The sequence below is a fragment of the Rhamphochromis longiceps genome, linkage group LG9, assembly GCF_057381845.1.
Source record: "Rhamphochromis longiceps isolate RC_006_pf linkage group LG9, R_longiceps_female_GT1.1, whole genome shotgun sequence".
In the NCBI taxonomy this organism is placed as follows: domain Eukaryota; kingdom Metazoa; phylum Chordata; class Actinopteri; order Cichliformes; family Cichlidae; genus Rhamphochromis; species Rhamphochromis longiceps.
Genome location: NC_140565.1, coordinates 1,363,434 through 1,378,738, shown reverse-complemented (window position 1 = coordinate 1,378,738; position 15,305 = coordinate 1,363,434).

Below are 15,305 nucleotides of genomic sequence, written 5' to 3'. Positions count from 1 at the left end.
TTACTTTACCAAATTGACCATCCCAGCCTTGCCATAATGGTCCATTTGATTCACCTTTTATTGTTTATTTTATTTTCACTTGCTGAATACGGGACAGACTTGACTGGAGGAAAGAAGGGGAGAAAGAAAGAGGGAAAGAGAAACAGCTGAGAAGAGGGACGGGGGAGAAGGGCAAAAGACAAAAACCAACAGAATTGGCAGAAGAAAAAAAAGAAAAAGAAAATGCATATATCGATCACCTGGATCACCTGTTGAGAAAGAAAAAAGAAAACAAGCAGAAGAGAACAAGAGTAATATTCAATTTTCAATTCAATTCAATTTTATTTATATAGCGCCAAAATCACAACATAAGTCGCCTCAAGGCGCTTCATAGATACAGAGAAAAACCCAACAATCATATGACCCCTTATGAGCAAGCACTTTGGTGACAGTGGGAAGGAAAAACTCCCTTTTAACAGGAAGAAACCTCCGGCAGAACCAGGCTCAGGGAGGGGCGGGGCCATCTGCTGCGACCGGTTGGGGTGAGAGAAGGAAGACAGGATAAAAGACATGCTGTGGAAGAGAGACAGAGGTTAATAACAGATATGATTCAATGCAGAGAGGTCTGTTAACACATAGTGAGTGAGAAAGGTGACTGGAAAGGAAAAACTCAATGCATCATGGGAATCCCCCGGCAGCCTACATCTATTGCAGCATAACTAAGGGAGGATTCAGGGTCACCTGGTCCAGCCCTAACTATATGCTTTAGCAAAAAGGAAAGTTTTAAGCCTAATCTTAAAAGTAGAGATAGTGTCTGTCTCCTGAATCCAAACTGGAAGCTGGTTCCACAGAAGAGGGGCCTGAAAACTGAAGGCTCTCCCTCCCATTCTACTTTTAAATACTCTAGGAACAACAAGTAGGCCTGTAGAGCGAGAGCGAAGTGCTCTAATAGGGTGATATGGTACTACAAGGTCATTAAGATAAGATGGGGCCTGATTATTTAAGACCTTGTATGTGAGGAGCAGGATTTTGAATTCAATTCTGGATTTAACAGGAAGCCAATGAAGGGAAGCCAAAACAGGAGAAATCTGCTCTCTCTTTCTAGTCCCTGTCAGGACTCTTGCTGCAGCATTTTGGATTAGCTGAAGGCTTTTCAGTGAGTTTTTTGGACATCCTGATAATAATGAATTACAGTCGTCCAGCCTGGAAGTAATAAATGCATGAACTAGTTTTTCAGCGTCACTCTGAGACAGGATATTTCTAATTTTAGAGATTGTTATGGTTCAAAATATTGGGGATGGAGACAAGAGAAAAACCACAATAACAACACTGGTCCGGCCGGGTCAAGTCAAACGATGATTTTAATGGTCACACACGTGGGAGATGGACACTGATGCAGACAGCCTCAGATCTCATCACAAAAAACACATCTCCATAGTTTTGTAAAAATCAGGGTATTAGAACGCCCCTTCATGCGTAATGACAGGTGTTATACAATCAGTGTTGACAGTTTTATTTAACACAGAAAAATAACATTGTCGCCTTCCCGAGAGCAGACGCTGACTGCCCCCGGCTTCTGGAGCCATCCGTCCCCTGCTGAGACACAACATTGCAACTACAAGGACTTCCACATTGATTAAGACGATCAGTGTGTATTATTCTAAAACAAGTGTATAATACTAAATGAATAATGCTTGGTCAGCTACCACTACTTAAAACATAACAAAAACATAACTGAGCACAAGATCACCAAGAATAACATCGTATAAGTGCTGTGTAAGCATGTTTGCATTTAGCCCTCTCCACTCAAAGTCAAAACCTGCAATATATCAGTCCGGACCATCACGCCGAACGAAGCTTATGACCTTCAAAAGACCAAGTGCCAATTCATCATAAGCACAATTGCAAGGTGTGTCTGAAATTATTGAAACCACTCTTTTTAACAAAAGACAAACAAATTAAAAAATCTTCTAAACGCTATTCAGTTCATTTCAATCATTAATGATTAAACATAAAAGTGATGATTTATGCTTTTCACTGATTCTCTAAAAAGCCCGGAAACTGACTCAGGTATTTAATATTTTAATCAATGTCGTTTAATTAACTACCACTTTAAACTTAGCAAAAAACAGAATTGAATAAAAGACCACAAAGAATAATATGATATCAGTGGTATGTAAGCGCGTGCGGCCCTCTATGCTCGAAGCCTTTCCCCTCCATAGATCAGTCAGACATTCACGCTGACTGTAGCTTTTAACCCTTAATTAACTTGAGCACGACTCTATAATGAGCAACAAACTGCAATATGTATAAGTTGATCATGGTCACATCTGCAATGAAAGATCATATTATTATTCTGGTACTTATAAGTAAAGAATCAAACTAGAGTTATAACAATCACTGTAACACAAAAGCTAATGTAAGGTCAAAAACTTCAATATATATTTAATGCAAAGCTGGTTATATGATTCTAATGAACTAATAGTGCCATATTAAAATAATGAAACTAGAAGAGGAAAAAACATCCCCTTTTTATTCTACAAGATGTTGCGCAAATGGAAGAACGCAGTCTTACATATTTGTTGAATATGTGCATTGAAGGACATGTCCTGGTCAAAAATGACTCCAAGGTTCCTCACAGCGTTACTGGAGGCCAAGGTAATGCCATCCAGAGTAAGGATCTGCTTAGATACCATATTTCTAGGCTTTTCAGGGCCAAGTACAATAACCTCAGTTTTATCTGAATTAAGAAGCAGAAAGTTAGCAGCCATCCAGGTCTTTATGTCTTTAAGACATTCCTGCAGTTTAACTAATTGGTGTGTGTTATCTGGCTTCATGGACAGATAGAGCTGGGTGTCATCTGCATAGCAGTGAAAATGTATGCTATGTCTTCTAATGATACTGCCTAAGTGAAGCATGTATAATGTAAACAGAATTGGTCCTAGCACTGAACCCTGTGGAACTCCATAATTGACCTCAGTGTGTGAAGAGGACTCTCCATTTACATGCACAAACTGGAGTCTATTAGATAGATATGATACAAACCACTGCAGTGCAGTACCTGTAATACCTACAGCATGTTCTAATCGCTCTAATAGGATATTATGGTCGACAGTATCGAACGCTGCACTGAGGTCTAGCAGGATAAGCACAGAGATGAGTCCACTGTCAGAGGCCATAAGAAGATCATTTGTAACCTTCACTAAAGCTGTTTCTGTGCTGTGATGAGCTCTGAAACCTGACTGAAACTCTTCAAATAAACCATTCCTCTGCAGATGATCTGTTAGCTGTTTGACAACTACTCTTTCAAGGATGTTTGATATGAAAGGAAGGTTGGAGATTGGCCTATAATTAGCTAAGACTGCTGGGTCTAGAGATGCTTTTTGAGTAAAGGTTTAACTACAGCCAGCTTGAAGGCCTGTGGTACATAGCCGATTATTAGAGATAGGTTGATCATATTTAAGATCGAAGAATTAATTAATGGCAGGACTTCTTTGAGCAGTTTTGTAGGAATGGGGTCTAAAAGACACGTTGATGGTTTGGAGGAAGTAATTATTGAAGTTAACTTAGAAAGATCAATTGGAGAAAAAGAGTCTAACTTAACATCAATTGTTCTAAGAGTAGCTGTAGATAATATTACATCTGTGGGATGATTACTGGTAATTTTTTCTCTAATTATAAAAATTTTATTTGTGAAGAAGTTCATGGAGTCATTACTAGTTAACGTTAAAGGGATGGTTGGCTCAGCAGAGCTCTGACTTTTTGTCAGCCTGGCTACAGAGCTGAAGAGAAACCTGGGGTTGTTCTTATTTTCTTCAATCAGTGATGAATAGTAAGATGTTCTGGCTTTGCGGAGGGCTTTCTTATAAAGCAGCAAACTATTTCTCCAGGCTAAATGATGATCCTCTAAATTTGTGACACGCCATTTCCTCTCCAGCTTACGAGTCATCTGCTTTAGGGTACGTGTTTGAGAATTATACCACGGAGTCAGGTACTTCTGATTAGAGACCTTAGTTTTCACAGGAGCTAGAGTATCCAGAGTCGTACGTAGTGAGGAGGTGAAATTATTAACAAGATAATCGACCTCTGTCGGCTGGGCTCCTTCCGGGGGGTGGGATGCCCTCAGGCCTCTGGGCCTGAACCTCGGTCCTCTCTGGCACAGCGGGCACGCCACTGCAACCCCCTCTGGCCTCTGCTCCGTAGCTGCGGGGTGACCTCTCCTTTGGGGCTCTACTCAGCTCTTCCCAGGAGGGTGGCACGGTTCCCCCCCTTTGGTGGTCCTCCTCGGGTCCTTGTACTCTGGGGCCTCTGGATGTCTGGGGCCTGGATCTCCTCCATACCTGCTTCATACCCTGGTGGACGGGGCTATGGCTCCCCACACTCCCTAGCAGATCGTTACATGGAGAAACCTTCGGAATACAAGCATGCTGATCCACACAGGTGTGCACACAGGTGTACACACGGGTGTTCACAGACGCGGACTACACCTTTCTTGGCTGCTGCCTCAAAGCACATTGTGCGCTGTCTATCTTGCGTGCTGCACAATATCGTTTATTACTTAGTATCTACTGATATCTACTGCTAGCTATTTTATTGTGATGGTGCTGTTTTTTTTTATTATGTTGCTCTTTTCTGTTTGCTTTCTCTTCTGTTTTTTTCCCCCATACAGGTGATCCAGGTGTTTTGTTTGTTTTTCTTTCTTTCTTCCCGCCCTTCTCACCGTCTCTTCTCCCCTTTGGTTTTCTTTCTCTCCCTCTCTTTCTTTCATTCTTTCTCCCTGTCCTGTCCCCCAGTCATGTCTGTCCCGTTTGTAGGAACTGAAAATAAAATAAATACATAATTATAATAAAGGTCAATCAAATGGACCAATATGGCAAGGCCATGACGATCCACTTGGTAAAATAAATCCGCTTGGCATCTTTCTTGGCCTTAAGACAACAATTCTGATGGCTAAAAATCCAAACGGGACACAAAAAAAAAAAAAAAAAAAAAAGACTGGTTTCTGAGTTTCACAGCTGGGGTGGACAATGTTAAGCATCAGGCTTTCAAATGAATTAAAAGTCTGTCTTGGTCTTTCATTAATTAATAGGCTGGTGTGAAAAATTGCTGCCACACCGCCCCCTCGGCCTGTGCTTCGAGGTTTCTGGTAGTTAGAATGACTCGGGGGTGTTGATTCATTTAAACTAACATAATCATCCTGCTGCAATCAGGTTTCTGTAAGGCAGAGTAAATCAATTTGTTGATCAATTATTAAGTCATGTACTAACAGAGACTTGGAGGAGAGAGACCTAATATTTAATAATCCACATTTCACTGTTTTACTCTTTGGTTCAGATGTGGATACTGTATTGTTCTTTCTTTGTGATTGTTTATGTTTAATTTGTTTGTTGCTGGTTTTTAGTTTGTTTGTTGTCTGTTTGGGAGCTGACACAGTCTCTATGGAGATGGGTTTTGGGGGGGTAGCAGGAGGAGAGAAGCTGCAGAGAGGCGTGTAAGACTGCAACTCTGCTTCCTGGTCCCAACTCAAATAGTCATATTTTGGGGGGTTTAATAAATTTGTCCATATTTCTAGAAATGAGAGCTGCTCCATCCAAAGTGGGATGGATGCCGTCTCTCCTAACAAGACCAGGTTTCCTCCAGAAGGTTTGCCAATTATCTATGAAGCCCACATCGTTTCTGGGACACCACTCAGACAGCCAGCAATTTAAGGAGAACATGCGGCTAAACATGTCACTCCTGGTCTGATTGGGGAGGGGACCAGAGAAAACTACAGAGTCCGACATTGTTTTGGCAAAGTTGCACACCGATTCAATATTGATTTTAGTGACCTCCGATTGGCGTAACCGGGTGTCATTACTGCCGACGTGAATTATGATCTTACTGAATTTACGTTTACCCTTAGCCAGCAGTTTTAAATTTCCTTCAATGTCGCCTGCTCTGGCCCCTGGAAGACAATTGACTATGGTTGCCGGTGTCTCTAGCTTCACATGTCTGAGAACAGAATCACCAATTACCAGGGTGTGTCGCCGAGTGGGGAAAAACAACATCACAATGATATATGGGAATATGACAGTAAATACTAAATATTAAACATTATTGTGCAGCACATAAGATCAACAGCGCACAGTGTGCTTTGAGGTAGGAGCCAAAAAGGGTGTAGTTTGTGGGTGTGATCACCCGTGTGTACACCTGTGAGCATGGACGCACTTGTTTTTTTAAAAGGTTCCTTCATGTAATGATCTGCTAGAGGGTGTGGGGGGGCCACAGCCCCGTCCTCCAGGGCATGAAGCAGGTATGGAGGAGATCAAAACTCCAGACATCCAGAGACCCTCAAAACACAAGAGACCAAGGAAGACCAACGGAGGGGCAGCCGCGCCACTGTCCCAGAAAGAGCTGAGGAGAGTCCCAGATGAGGGCTCACTCAGCAGCCGCGGAGCAGAAGCCAGGGGGAGTTGCAGTGACGCGCCCGTGAGCTCCGCCGGCAGCCAGCTGTGCCTGAGTGACCGAGCCCCAGGCCGAGAGGCCGGGGGCACCCCACCTCCGAAGTGGCCCGAGCGAGCCCCAGGCTCCAGGCCCCGATAACCGGCTGCCAAGGAGTGAGCCGGTGTGTACCCGGACGCCCATCCCCAGACTCAAAGAACCACCAACGCACCGATGTCTGAGGGAGTCCGCCACTGGCAGGGGAAGTGGTGGTGGGGGGAGATAGGCCTCCAAACCTTGGAAGGCCTGAGATGTCCCCAGAGAGGTGGCGTCTGACACCCAACCTGACATATAGACACAGAAATACAGGCACACACATATACAAACATCCATTCCCACCCTCATGCTCTCATATGCACTTACTCCACACTCAACCAACGTGGAGACAGACATAAAGAGACGCTGTACACACGATCACACTCCCCAAGCGTACTCTACGAACCAGGTCTAGGTACGCTTGCCCCTGGAGGGGGGAACTGCACCCAGACCCAGGTGGTGTTACCCTTTTCCCTGCGGTGGGGAGAGGCAGACCGCCCCGACTCCGCAGCAGCAGGGAGGCCCCACACTGCAGACCGCAGTCGGACAGCCAACTCCTCCTCCTAGCCCCCCCACTCCAGCAGGCAGCAGAGAATGGGGTGAGAGAAGACTCCAAACCTCCCTTCACCCGCTCATTGTAGTGTTGATGCATGTGTGTTCTAAGGTGCATTTAAAACCCAGGAGGGCATGGACCTACCTGCCAGAGAGCAGCAGGTAAGCGCATAGTCCCTCCTGCTAGCCCTCAATGTCTACGTGTATTTAAAATTGAGAGGTGGGCAACGACGCCAGGGGTGAGGTGTACACCCTGATGGTAATTTGGATTCCGTGTATCGTGCCCACCCCAAGATCCTATATGTATGTGTAATGAGAGTGTGAGTAATGTGAATGTCTAAGTTGTGGGATAAAATTGAGGCAGAGGCAGCCAGAAGGGGACAGGGGGGGTAGCCTCCTCTGCACCCTGGTGACATACCCCTACTCCAAGGCCCTGCATGTATGGGTGGTTGTGGTGGAGCGGGAAGAGGGAGGCAGCTGGAGATGGGGAGGGAAGGAAGGGAGGGGCAAGTGACCTCTCTCTGGGGCCAGCTCCCCCGCTGACCCCAGTAGGTAGGGCTGCTCAATTAATCGAATTTTAATCACGATTACGATCTGGGCTTTCAACGATCATTAAAAATGACTGAGCTGATTATTAGCCCGTCCCTCATTTATCCGCGACACCTTAAAGGCCGGTCCGTGAGAATATTGTCGGGCATAAACCGGTCCGTGGCGCAAAAAAGGGTGGAGACAGCTGATTAAGAGGACCCGAGGGAAGCTCGGAAAGCTAAGCAGAAGTTATTTGGAGAGGAGAGTGACTGCCGTTGGTTGAAAAGAGGGGTAAAAAAAACTTCAGTGGTGTTGCACACTATTTTATATTATTTTTTAAAGTCATTATTCAATACATTGTTATTGTTAACCCTTTAAAGCCGGTCAGAGCAGCACGCTCCGTTTTGTGTAACTATTTTTAAATCCCTGTAGAACCTGAACCGTGTAAGCTAGCGCAATATTATTTTTTTTGCATATGAAACCAGAGGAGTTGTACTTACATCTTATGTCATCAGCTTGTCCTCGGTCAGGGTTTCCTTCCACATATAGCTTTGCAAAAATTGCATAAAAAGCGCTTGCAGCAACAAAAACATAATATTCCAGAAACAGGCTTTGCCGATCCGATCAGCTGTTCGTAACACTTCCCACAGTGAAACAGACGTCAGCGTGAACTATCACATGTCCGCCATTTCCTGCCCGAAATCGGAAGTGATGTCATTTTCGCGGAAAATGTAGTTTTTTACTTGTAGGCCTTAAAAGCCTATACTGGTGTTTTTATAAGTCATGTTTGACTTTTCTGAATAGTTTCTATGATGCTTAGAACCCGAATTGCACTGCTGGAAATAGTTTATTTTGATGCACGTGCTGTTTTCTTTGCAAATTTGCATCATAGGATTGTTTTTTGTTTTTCCTGCAGTATATAAAAATTGCTGTATCTCCAAAATAAAACTATGAAGACACTCAAAATAAATTTCCTGTTGTTGTAAACTATTTTTTGCAACTTTTTTGTATTTAAAGTTTTGAGGGATAAACCTCTTAAATTTCTCCAAGTAGAAATATATATATATAAAAAAAAAAAAAAACGATTTTCAATTTTTTTGTAGTTTATTGCACTTTTTTGCAATTAATGTAATTACTATGGACTTAATGCATACATATTATTAAAATATGGGCTATAACAGTTGTATAGCAACTTGAAATGCTCCCATAAATGGCACTACAACATGTAAAAAATAATATAAGCTCTGGCGGACTTGGTTCTATAGTAGGTCGTAAGGGTTAAATAAATATCGTCACATAATCGAGATCTCAAATTCAGTGAAAATAATCGTGATTATCATTTTTGCCATATTCGAGCAGCCCTACCAGTAGGCACCCCAATACTCCGCGACCCGCCAGGGAAAGGGGGCCCAGGCCCATCCAGACCGGGGCCCAGTGCAGCAGCGCCTCCCGGCCCCATAGAGCCCGGGACTGTCCACCCAACCCCACCACAGAAAAAACTGCACCCACCCCACCATCCACTTATCTTCCAGACTACATAAGATAATAGACACCCAGGCTGAGATCTTCCTCCACCTCTCCTGTATCTCCCCCTCCTGCAGAGAGAGTTCCTGAAGAGAGGAAAGCTCCTGCAAGATGTGACAATCTCCCCCACCAGTTGAAGAGCCCCCCAGGTGGCTCGACGCACCGGCGGCACCCTGGACCAGGGCTGGGCCCCCATGCACCCACCCGCCCACAACCCCGGCAACACACCAACCGGGACCCAAGGCCCCGAGGCCCGGCCAGGGCCCCAGCCCAGAGACGGAGCGCCCCCAGAATTCTCACGCCCATCCCGGACCCACCCAGGGGCAGCCAGGCTACCAGGTCAGTAACCCACGTCCGTCAGCACAGACCTTCCCCTAGCCCCGCTGCACGCAGCCATGAGGCAACAGTCACCCAAGAGCCAACAGAGCCCCTAACCGGACATGACCGCTACCCCGGATTGAGCCCCCCAAGGAAGATGCCTCCGGGGAACCCCCCGACGCCCTAAGCCTGTCCCTACCCCCACACCAATCACAACAGTGAAGGCGGGACCAAACTATGACCCCCCACCCCCACTAGGTGATGGAGCTGATCAAAGGAGCCCAGAGCAATTGATCTGATGTGGTGGCAGAGGCTGTATCAAGACTAATGTAATCTAATAGATAATTTCTATATTGGTTAGAATTAAGATTATTTTTATTTTTCCAGTTCATGAGGACTGTTTTCTTGGCTATGCATAGGGCAGTGAAAACCATATGGCCTATATTCTTTTCTGAAGTAACATTATCTAAGCTGCCCAACTAACACACTAAGGGGGAAGTTGGAATGTTACATTTCAGACACTTTGATAAGTCTTCACATATCTCGCGCCAAAACTTCTGAACTGGTGGACAGAACCAAAGAGCGTGGACATAATGTCCGGTGAATTGGTTTGGCAGTGTGAGCAGTTGTTGGTAGACGTAAAGCCCATCTTGAACATCCAATGACCTGTATAGTGCACTCTATGTAATATTTTGTATTGAATTAATTGAAGACTGGGATTTCTAATTAGATGAAAGGTTTTTAAGCAAATCTGAGACCAGAAGTTTAGGTCTAAGTTAACTGATAAATCCGCTTCCCATTTTGCAATAGGAAGTGATATTGATTCATCTGTTTTAGAAAGCATTCTGTATATTTTGGATAGTAATTTGGGGGTTTTAAGAGCAAGAAATTGAACCACACTTGGTGGTGTTTGTAGTTCAACTTGACCTGGTTTAAATTTCTTTTTTACTATGGATTTAATTTGTTGATATTCTAAAAATCTTTTCTTGTTGATCCCATATTGTGTAACTAGTCCGTCAAATGAAATAAATTCTGTTCCTTCTAGTATATGTTCTAAATATTTGATTCCTTTACCACTCCAATCTGAAAAGTTTATCATATTATTGTTTTGTAATATGTCAGGGTTGTTCCAGATAGGTGTACGTTTGCATGGGATTAATGAAGACGCCGTCAATTTTAGAAACTCCACCATGCTGTCAGAGAAGAGCTGATGTTGATGCTTTTGAAGCATTCATGTCGTTGGATGTTTGAGCTGATAAATGGTAGGTCTGAGATCTCTAGATTATTGCAAAGTGCTTGTTCTACATCTAGCCAAGGTTCATCTAAGAGGGTATGTTTTAGCCATCCTGAGATAAACTGAAGCCTGTTGGCTAAGAAGTAGTGCTGAAAGTTAGGTAGTTCTAATCCTCCTCTATCCTTGGTCATTTGTAGTGTTTTTAAGCTTATACGTGGGGGTTTATTTTTCCAAAGGAATTTGGACATACATGAATCTAGAGATCTGAACCAATCTTGTGGCGGTTTAGTTGGGATCATTGAGAATAAATAATTTATTTTTGGTAAGACCATCATTTTTATAGTGGCAACCCTTCCCATGAGTGATATGGATAGACATTTCCATCTAGCCAGATCATCTTCTACCTTCTTTAAAAGTGGGATATGGTTTAATTTAGTTAGATCTGCAAGCTTGGGAGAAACATTAATACCTAAATATTTTATATTTCCCGATTGCAGTGGTGTAGAAGAGGAATTATGGAGGGAGCAATTAATCGGTAGGACTGTAGATTTTGACCAGTTAATTGAGTAATCTGATATTCTTGCAAAAGAGTTTTTCAATTCAATCACCCCAGAGATATTGGTTTGTAAATTTTGGAGAAAGAGTAACGCATCATCCGCATAAAGGCTAATTTTATGTTCCACGTTCTTGCATTTTATGCCCTTAATTACTGAATTCTGTCTAATTGCTGCTGCTAGTGGTTCAATAAAAATTGCAAACAGTGAAGGGGAGAGTGGGCATCCCTGCCTGGTGCCCCTCAAGAGACAGAAGCTGGAGGATGTCTGGTCATTTGTTCTAACACAAGCTGTTGGGGAATTATATAATATTTTTAACCAGTTTATGAAAGAGGATCCAAAACCAAATTTGTGTAAAGTTGCAAATAGAAATTTCCAGTTAACTCTGTCAAATGCTTTTTCTGCGTCTAAAGAGAATATTGTAGTTTCTAGGTTTTTACTGTATGAGTAGTCTATCAAATTAAGTAATCTACGTGTATTTGTTGATGAGTGCCTACCTTTTATGAAACCAGTTTGGTCAGGATGAATTAAGAGGGGGGTTATTTTCTCCAGTCTCTTTGAGAGAGCTTTGCAGATTATTTTAAGGTCTACATTTATAAGGGATATTGGACGATAGCTTGAGGGATATACAGGGTCTTTGCCTGGTTTTAGCAGGAGATTAATGTTTGCAGAATTCATATTTGGTGGAAGTCTGCCCTTTTCTTTAATTTCCAACAACGTTCTGTAGAAAACTGGTGCTAAAATCATCCAGAATTCTTTGTAGAATTCTGCAGGAAAGCCGTCTGCACCTGGAGCCTTATTATTGGGCATACTTATCAGGGCTTCCTGGAGTTCACCTGGTGTCAGTGGTGAATCCAGTGCCATTGCTTGAGTGTCCAATAATTTTGGAAGAGTTATGTTGTCCAAAAACTGATCAATTTCTTTTTTAGATGGGTTTATTTGTGGTGAATACAACATTTTATAGAAATCCCTGAAAATGTTGTTTATTTGTATCGGATCATATATTGTGTTCCCAGATAAATCATGAACAGCACATATAGTTGTTTTTTCTTTATTTATTTTTAGCTGGTTTGCTAGAAATTGACCGGATTTATTACCATGTTCATAATTTTGTAAGCGTAGTCTTTGTACTAAGAATTTTGTTTTTTTATTAATTATCTCATTTAATTCTAGTTTTGTTTTGCGTATTTTGTTCAATGTTTCCTGATCTTGGTGGGACGTGTAGGCTTCTTCTAGGGATTTGATGGTTTTTTCTAATTCCTGAATATTTTTGTTTTGTTCTTTCTTTTTATGTGATGAGAAAGAAATTATTTAACCTCTCATCACAGCTTTCCCTGCTTCCCATAGAACAGAAGCTGATGTTTCGGGAGTGTCATTATAGTTCAAATATGAAGTCCACTCTTTTTAAAAATATTTAATAAAGTCTTCATCTTTAAGTAGTGATATATTAAATCTCCAGTTTTTTCTTGGCGTAGTATTATTCTTGTGCATTAGTGTTAAAGATACAGGACCATGATCGCTGACAGCTATAGGGTGAATCTCAGTGTCTGAAATGTCGTTCAGCAGTGAGCTGCTGACCAAAAAATAATCCAGACGAGAGTAGGAGTGATGGACATGTGAGAAAAAAGTATATTCCTTACTGGTGGGGTGAAGGGAGCGCCATGCATCGCGAAGACCAAAGTCGCTCATACACTGTTTGATTATATTTATGGACTGCCAATTACGCTGAGTTCCTGCTGTATTGAGCCTATCCATGTCTTCATTTAGTCCAAGGTTGAGGTCGCCTCCAAGAACACGTGTGCCATCTAAGTGTTCAGAGAGTGCACTGAAAAAACTGTGAAAGAATGAGGGATCATCAACATTTGGACCATATACACTTGCAATACAGAGCTTTTTATCAAGTATAGATAGTTTAATGATTAAGAATCTGCCCTCTGGATCTATAACTGTATCGAGTACTGTGAAATTAATATTTTTATGTATTAAAATTGCTACTCCCCTTTGTCTAGAATTATAACAAGCTGAGAACACATTAGGAAACTCAGGTGTTTTAAGTTCATTCGAACCTCTACGAGGTCTGTGGGTCTCTTGTAAAAGGACAACATCTGCCTGTAGTTTTTTGAGTTGGTTAAATATTTTTAACCTCTTTTCTCTGGAGCCAGCTCCATTTATATTCCATGTAATGAACCTCAGTGTACCCATAGATGTTTGTGTATAACTAGGGATGTATGCTGTGCGCGTCGCTTAGACAGGTGGAGAGAATACGTCACTTGTTCATAAATAAAGAGAAGGAGAGAGAGAAAAAATGTGTGGCGAGATGCTCCCTGAGTCTGACTTTGTGTATGCATAGTTACTAATATGAGTAGGCTTGGCTTAAGTGTGTGTGTATCTTATATGACTGTGTGCGCTGTCTGACTGATGTAAATGTGCTGCCGTTGAGCGCATGGTGTGTATGTGTCGAAATAAAGGATGTTTGTGGATGAGTGTCAAAGCAGGTGATCGAGGCAGTGAAAGGAATAAAGAAAGAAACCAAGGACAGGGGTGAGCAGCATACAACCAAGAGGGGGAAAAGAGAGGAGAAAAAAAAAAAACGAGAAGAAAAAAAAAAACAGAAACAAAACGTAAACATTCCAATTAAATCACTGACGGAGAGTGACGGTGTTAATTCTGCTATGAAATCACACTTTAAGATGCGATTTGATACTGGTAAGTTAAACAGATGTTAATGCAAGTTAGTGTGAGTGGATAGGGAAAGGGTGTAGCTGATTCTTATCTGGTGTGAGGTTAATACAGCCACGGAGTGATGTTGGGGTCGCAGTGGAGCTGTCCGTCCACGTACAGCCGGTCCACAGCGATGACAGCGCGGGAGCCCTTCTGGATGAAGCCGCGTCGGATTGGGAAGAGGACCCTGCGTCGTTCCAAGATCTCTTTGGGGAACTGGTCGTTCACGCTGAAGTCCGTTCCTTTTAATTCCCTGCCGCGGCTTTTCACATGTTGCTTTTGTTTGAAGTGGCCGAATTTGGCCACGATAGGACGTGGTCTCCCGGCCGTAGCCCGAATGGGGCCGAGGCGATGTACCCGATCGAAGACGATGTTCTTCACAGTGTCCTCCGGCAGCTTCAGGTGGGTTTTGATGAAGCTTTTTACCGTGGTCTCCACGTCCTCTCCAGCAGCTTCTGGAATACCAGAAAATATCAGATTATCACGCATGCTACGAGCTTGTAGATCGATAACTGTTTCTTTTCTTTTTTTATTTTCTCTATTGAGCTGGGTAACATTATCTGTGAGACATTTCACCGACTCCCTTAGCGTGGCATTTTCAGCAGCAAGCGTTTCCACCTGCTGCTGGCTGTACTCCAGGGATTCTCGCAAGCATTTAAATTCTCGGTGAAGAATCTCCACCAAGGACAGCCTTGCGTCGAAACTGGACAATCACTTGTCGATTGACTCCAGTATGTCGACAACATCTTTGCCGGCTGGGGATGTTGAGCCGGGGGAATCTGCCGGGCGTTGTCTTTTCGACGACGGCGTCTCAGGTTTGGCCGGGGAAGCTGCACACTGGGTCTTCTTCATCACGAGATCCTGAAAGCACTGATCAATATAATCTTGGAGAGTTTCTAAACTCTAAGCTTCAGTATTACCAAATACACTTATCAATTGTCTTATAACTAACACTATTTGTCTAAATAATCTCCAACACCCTGGAGAACAACGAGGAGAGTTTAGAGACTCTCCAAGATTATATTGATCAGTGCTTTCAGGATCTCGTGATGAAGAAGACCCCGTGTGCAGCTTCCCTGGCCAAACCTGAGACGCCGTCGTCGAAAAGACAACGCCCGGCAGATTCCCCCGGCTCAACATCGCCAGCCGGCAAAGATATTGCCGACATATTGGAGTCAATCGACAAGCGATTGTCCAGTTTCGACGCAAGGCTGTCCTTGGTGGAGATTCTTCACCGAGAATTTAAATGCTTGCGAGAATCCCTGGAGTACAGCCAGCAGCAGGTGGAAACGCTTGCTGCTGAAAATGCCACGCTAAGGGAGTCGGTGAAATGTCTCACAGATAATGTTACCCAGCTCAATAGAGAAAATAAAAAAATA